The following is a 6,757-nucleotide window of genomic DNA, read 5'->3' on the forward strand; positions in this document are numbered from 1 at the left end:
ATTTTATTGATTCTGGTTTTATATTCAGGTCCTTAATCCATTTTGAGTTCATTTTGGTGTGTGGTGGTGATAGATAACAGTCTAATTTCATTCTTTTGCAGGTGGCCTTCCAATTTTCCCAGTACCACTTATTGAAGAGGCTTTCCTTTCTCCACTGAATATTTTTGGTTTTGTTGAAAATTATTTGCCCATATAAATGTGGGTTTACTTCTGGACTCTCAATTCTGTTCCACTGTCCGTGTGTTTGTTTTGCTGCCAATAACATACTGTTTTGATTACTATCGCTTTGTAGTATAATATGAAGTTGGGCAGAGTGATGCATCCAGCCTCATTCTTTTTTCTCAAGATGGCGAAATTTTCCATTCTCCAATGTATATTTTTGGCTTTTTTTTGTCAAAAATTATTTGCCCATATAAATATGGGTTTACTTCTGGACTCTCATTTCTGTTCCAGTGGTCCGTGTGTCTGTACTGCTGCCAATACCATGCCATTTTATTACTGTCATTTTGGATTATAATTTGAAATTGAGCAGAGTGATGTGTCCAGCCTCATTCTTTTTTCTCAAGATGGCTTTAGCAATTCGGAATCTTTCGTGCTTCCATACAAATCTGATGATTTTGTTCTATGCCTTTAAACAATGCTGGTGGGATTTTGATGAGGATTGCTTTAAATCTGTATAATGCTTTAGGTAAAATGGTCATTTTAACTATGTTGATTCTTCCATTCCAAGAACACAGAATATCTTTTCATTTCTCTTTATCTTTTATGATATCTTTTGATAGGGTCTTACAGTTTTCATTACATAGGTCCTTCATATGTTTCGCTAGATTTATTCCTAGGTATTTTATTCTTTTTTGATTACCATTGCAAAAGAAATTATTTTTCCAATTCCTTTTCTGACAATTTATTTTTAGAGTATAGAAATGTTATGGATTTTTGAACATTGATTTTGTATCCAGAAACCTTACAGTATTTGCTTATTGTTTCCAGTACTGTACTTATGGAGTCTTTAGGGTTTTCTATATAGAGAATCATGTCATCTGCAAATAGTGACAGTTTGAATTCTTTCTTTCCTATTTAGATGCCTTTGATATCTTTCTCTTGTCTAATTGCACTGGCTAGGACCTCCAATGTTATATTGAATAACAGTGGCAATAGTGGACAGCCTTGCCTTGTTCCTGATCTTAGAGGGAAGGTTTTTAGTTTTTCACCATTAAATATAATGTTGGCTGAGGGTTTGTCATACATAGCCTTTATTATGTTAAGGCACTTTCCTTTTATGCTGATTTTCTTAAGTGTTTTGATCATAAATGAATGCTGTATCTTGTCGAAAGCTTTTTCTGTATCTGTTGATATCATTGTAAGATTCTTATTTTTAAATTTGTTTATGTGGTGTAGCACATTAATCAATTTGCATATATTGAGTTACTTTTGTGCCCCTGGGATGAAGCCCACTTGGTCATGGTGTATAATCTTTTTAATATGTTGCTCTATTCTGTTTGATAGTATCTTATTTAGGATTCTTGCATCTGTGTTCATGAGAGATATTGGTCTGTAGTTTTCTTGTTTCGTGTTATTTTTACCAGGTTTTGGTATCAGAGTAATTTTGGACTCATAAAATGAGTTTGGAAGTCTTGATTCCTCTTTGAATTTTTGGACGAGTTTGAGGAGAATAGGTATTAAATCTTCTTTGAATGTTTGGTAGAATTCACTGGTGAAGCCATCTGGTCCTGTACTTTGACTTTTTTGCAGATTTTTGATGATTCTTTCAATTTCCATAGTGCTGATCAGTCTATTTAGATTTTCCAGTTCTTCTTGATTCAGTCTTGGAAAGTTGTATCTTTCTCAGTACTTGTTCATTTCTTCTAGGTTATTAAATATGGTGTTATATACTTTCTCATAGTATTCTTGTATGATCCTTTGTATTTCTATGGTGTCTGTCATAATTTGCCCTCTTTCATCCTTGATTTTGTTTTTTGCATGTGTGTCCTTTCTCTCGTGTTTTTAGTGAGTCTAGCCTGGGGTTTGCCAATTGTTTTAACCTTCTCAAAGAACCAGTTATTTGTAGCATTTATTTTTTCTATGGGCATTTTGTTCACAATTTCATTTCATTCTGCTTTGATTTTGATTATTTCCTTCCTTCTGCTGACTTTGGGCTTCATTTGTTTTTTTATTTTCTTTACTTTTTTTTTTTTTAGTTTTTAAAGACACAATATTAGGTTATTTATTTGGAATAAGAGGCTTTTGATAGTTGTTTCAATTACCTTACTGTTGATTAGTCTATTTAGATATTGTATTCTTTGTGATTCTGTATAGGAAGGAGGCTTTGTCCCAAAAGTTTTGATATGTTGTATTCTCATTATTATTCATTTCTATGTATCTACAGATCTCTTTTTATTTCTTTTCTGAACCAGTCATTCTTCAGTTGTATATAGTATAATCTCCATATATTTGTGGTTCTTTCTGCTTTCTTTTACAGTTGATCTCCGGCTTCAAAGCATTATGATCAGAGAATATGGTTGGTATGATTTCAAACCTCATATTTGTTGAGGCTATCTCTGTGTCCCAGAATGTGGTCAATTCTTGAGAATGTTCCATGTGCACAAGAGAAGAATGTATAAGCGGCTGTTTTGGGATGGAAGGCTCTGTAAATGTTAATTATGTTCAGTTGGTCTAACGTGTAATTTAAGGATTGTATTTTCTTGTCGATTTTCTATTTGAATGTTCTGTCCATATCCGACAGTGGGGTTTTTAGGTCCCTACTATGATAGTGTTTGGGTGTGTTTCTCCTTTTAGTTCTATTAGTAATTGCCTTACATATTTTGGAGCTCCCTGATTGGAAGCATAGATATTAATAAGTGTTATCTCTTCTTAGTGCACGATTCCCTGTATCATTATGAAGTGTTCCTCAGCATCTTTCTTTCTCTTTTTTATTTTGAAGTCTATTTCATCCAATATTAGTATCACTACTCCCACATTTTTCTGAATATCATTTGCTTGAAATATCATATTCCACCCTTTCACTTTGAATCTATATTTGTCTTTTTACCTGAGATGTGTCTCCTGGAGGCAGCATATGGTTGGGGTTTGTTTTTTGATCCATTCTGCAACTCTGTGCCTTTATTGGTGAGTTCACTCCAGTTACATTTAGAGTGATTGTTGAAACATGAGGTCTTCCTATAGCCATTTTTCTTTTGCTTTTCAGTAGCTTGTTGTTTCCATTACTTCCTTGACCTTGTGTTTCTGTTTTTTTTTTTTTTTTTCTGTTTTGTTTGCGTTTTGTGGATTTTCTTTTCCCTCTGGTCCTTCTTGTTTTATGTTATATTCTTCAGTTCTGAATCTCACCTTCTACCTCAAAACAAGAGCGCCTATCTTTCCTCAGTTGAGCAAGGTTTCTCTGGTCAGTGATCCTTTCCTCCATTTGGTCGACTCTGTTTCCCAAGCTTGCTATTTCATTTTTCGTCTCTTGCAGTGTATTCTTCATCTCAATTTGTCTCAATTTGTTCTATTTGGTTTTTTTGAGGGTTTCACTCTCCTTGCTAGAAAACTCATTCTGCTGATCTAGTTGTTTTCTCAGTTTCTGGAATTGTTGATATGAATTATTTTGATTCTCATTTTTTTTTCAAAAGCACCATCCTGAATTCTCTGTCATTTCAGTCACATGTTTCTATGTCTGTAAGCTTGTTTTCTGGAGATTTTTTTCTTTCTTTCTGAGATGCCTTACCAACTTGATTGTTTATGGTGTTTCTATACCTGGGCATTAATGGAAGTGTATCCTGTTTTGTTTTGTTTGTTTTTTTTTTTCCAGTAAGATTTATTATATAATGGTTTCTCTTTAGCCTGTTGCTAATGGTGTTTTTCTTTTGGTTTCCAGTAGGTGGCATCTAAGCCTCTTGGGTCTCTGCTTTTATATAAAGTCTTAATAATGCCTTTTTTTTTTCTTATAAATATTAAATCATGCTTGCTACCTTCAGTCTCAGTCCCTGTCATTATTAGCAACAGCTTTTGTAGTATTTGCTCAGATTCTCCTGGGGCTGCTCAGTGTTAGGTCAAGAAGATATGGGGGAGCGGCCTTCTGGGTTGGGCAATGGGGGCTAGTGCTCATCTTCGCATCTCGCATCCGCAGCTAGTAATAATATACTGTTACTTCTCTGCTATCCCCAGTTCTCTGCCATTCCTAATTTTCTGCTTTCTGCCCTGATCCATGGGCAGTGCTGCTGTATGGAGCTCACAGCTTTCTCAGGCTGGGCTGTTCAAGAAACCTGCCACAATTTCTCCCCCCCCCCACCCTCCTTCAGGGAGCTCTTGCTGCAAGAGGCAGCTTCTTTTTTTCTCCCTTTCTACTGCCTGTCTCCTGCAGTTCTGATCTGTGGTAGCTCTTATTCGCAGATCCCAGCCTCAGGCATGCACTTGTGCAGGTTGGTTGTTTTTTGTTGAGTTTTAGATGTTCAGCTTATTGTTTTTCAAAGGTAGAGATCTGGGGATTATTCTGACATCACTCTCTATACTTACTATTTTTTGAAGACCAACTTTTTTTTTTACCTTATAATAAAATTGCAAGTCGCTGTTAATTTTGTTTTTATAGACGTGTAGGGTTTAAGTGTCACTTTTTATTATATTAAAGTTTCTTTTATGATTATTTAAACCCACTTATATTTTAATTTTTGTAGGCATAATTTAGGTACTTTTTTCTGAAATCCATGGTTATTATTAGAAATTCTTTATTGCCTTTGTCTACCTTTAATCACTTTAATAAATGTTAATGCTTTACAGAAACAAATGACCATGTATGATGTAAATTTAAGTGTGTAAGTTTGTAGCAGCTATGAATATGCATCAGATAGTTATTCTGCTTTGGAGAGCATAGTTGAGTGATAGTCCCAGCTGCTGTTTGTCTTGATTCACCATCATGTCAGTACCAAGACCACTCTTCCACTGTAGTGTTTATGACTAATGCTTGAACATGGAAGTGTTTTTATGTCAGGCCTACTCCTGTAAGACACAGGATTCCATTAATGGGCAGTTTAGTTTCTGGACTACTGACAAACCTGGTCAAAATTATCTTATTAATGCTCTACTCTGAAACTCTTTCTACCAAAACTTATGTCCTTCTATTCACATAAGGGTCAGTCTGAAGCTTCTCTCAGCCTTTTTCCACTTTTGCCATATGTATCCTTCACGAAATCCAATATTATTTTACATTTACATCTTGGAGCATGCATCTCAGAGAACCTAAACTAACACAATAATTTTACATAGTTTCCTCCAAACCATAACAATGAATATAAATCTCAGCTGTGACATAGATATGTTTAATGGGATGGAGGGTCAGAGTCATTGTTTGAATCCCCAGTCAAGATTTAGATAAGATTAGTCTCTTGGACAGAGAAACTGTAAGGCACACTGTTCGCACATATCCACAAGGGTCAATGCACCTACAGGGAGTTTGGAGGAAACAAGAACTATAGCCACTGAGAAGAGACTAGTTACCATTAACCGTTGTGAATACTATGGCACTTGGGGAAAAGTGAATGTCGTTACTTTGCAAAAAAAAATTCTCATCCCTCAGTGGTGCGTATAATATTTAGATGGATGGCATCTCAGTGGTGCGTACAATATTTAGATGGATGGCATCTCACTGTGAGAGGATAATTAAAATGCTTCGCCTTATTCAAAATGAAAGAAGAACAGTATGAATTTTATATTTAAGAAAAACATAACAGGGTTCTGGTTCAGAAGATAAACTTTGAAGTTATATGTGAACTCAAGACTGGGTCCACTCAAAAGATTTAGGTGAAACCTTGCTTTATCATTGTACAATGAGAGCAATAATACCTACTTTATAAAGATATTATGAAGAAAATATGAGATGATACATGCAAAATCAAGGGTACGTGCCAAGTCCTCAAACAATAATAAATATAAAAGAAAAAAAAAGGTGACATTAATTTAAAAAATAGTTGTACAAAAGCAAATAATGAAAGATAAGGCAAACTAGTTATCTTCCTGGCTGAGTGTTCAAGGTATGTTTCAATACATTTACAGAGCCCCTCAGAAAAGACTCAAAGAATTATTGGTTGCAGGAATTTAAGGAAATTTCTGCTAATTATGAAGCTGACTACTAAACTTACTCTAAAGAGATTTCAGTGTCCACATATGAAAAAAGTACTGAATTTATAAACTTTATTCAGAAAAGTTATAAATAAATAACGAGCTATGACAAACACTGGGGAGGAAGGAGAATCTTATTTCTAGGGTTGCCACAGTATATATATATAATATATACAATATATATATCATATACAGTGTATATATACACATTTTATTTATGCAGTATATATCCACACAATACATATAAAATATAAAATTATATATAAAACAATCATATAATATAAATGGTAAAACATAGCAAAACAGCAGAGGTAAATCCCACCTTTATCAGTAATAATATTAAATTTAAATGAAATTAAACTTTAGTTAGAAGGAAAAGATGTGTAGATTGGATAAAAATAGATGATCCAATTTTATGCTGTCTGCAAATGACTTACTTTGGAGTCAAAGATACAAATATGTTGAAAACGAAAGGATAAAAAGTGATATGCCATGAAACCAATAACCAAAATAGACTTTAAGACAAAAGTTGCCATTCAAGAAAAATAACCACATTTTATAATGATAAATGAGTCAATTCATCAAAAAACTTAACAATGATAATATTAACAACAGAGCCTCAAAATTCATGAAGCAAAAATGGAGA

This window comes from Pteropus alecto, unplaced genomic scaffold (genome assembly GCF_000325575.1).
Source record: "Pteropus alecto unplaced genomic scaffold, ASM32557v1 scaffold112, whole genome shotgun sequence".
Taxonomy (NCBI): Eukaryota; Metazoa; Chordata; class Mammalia; order Chiroptera; family Pteropodidae; genus Pteropus; species Pteropus alecto.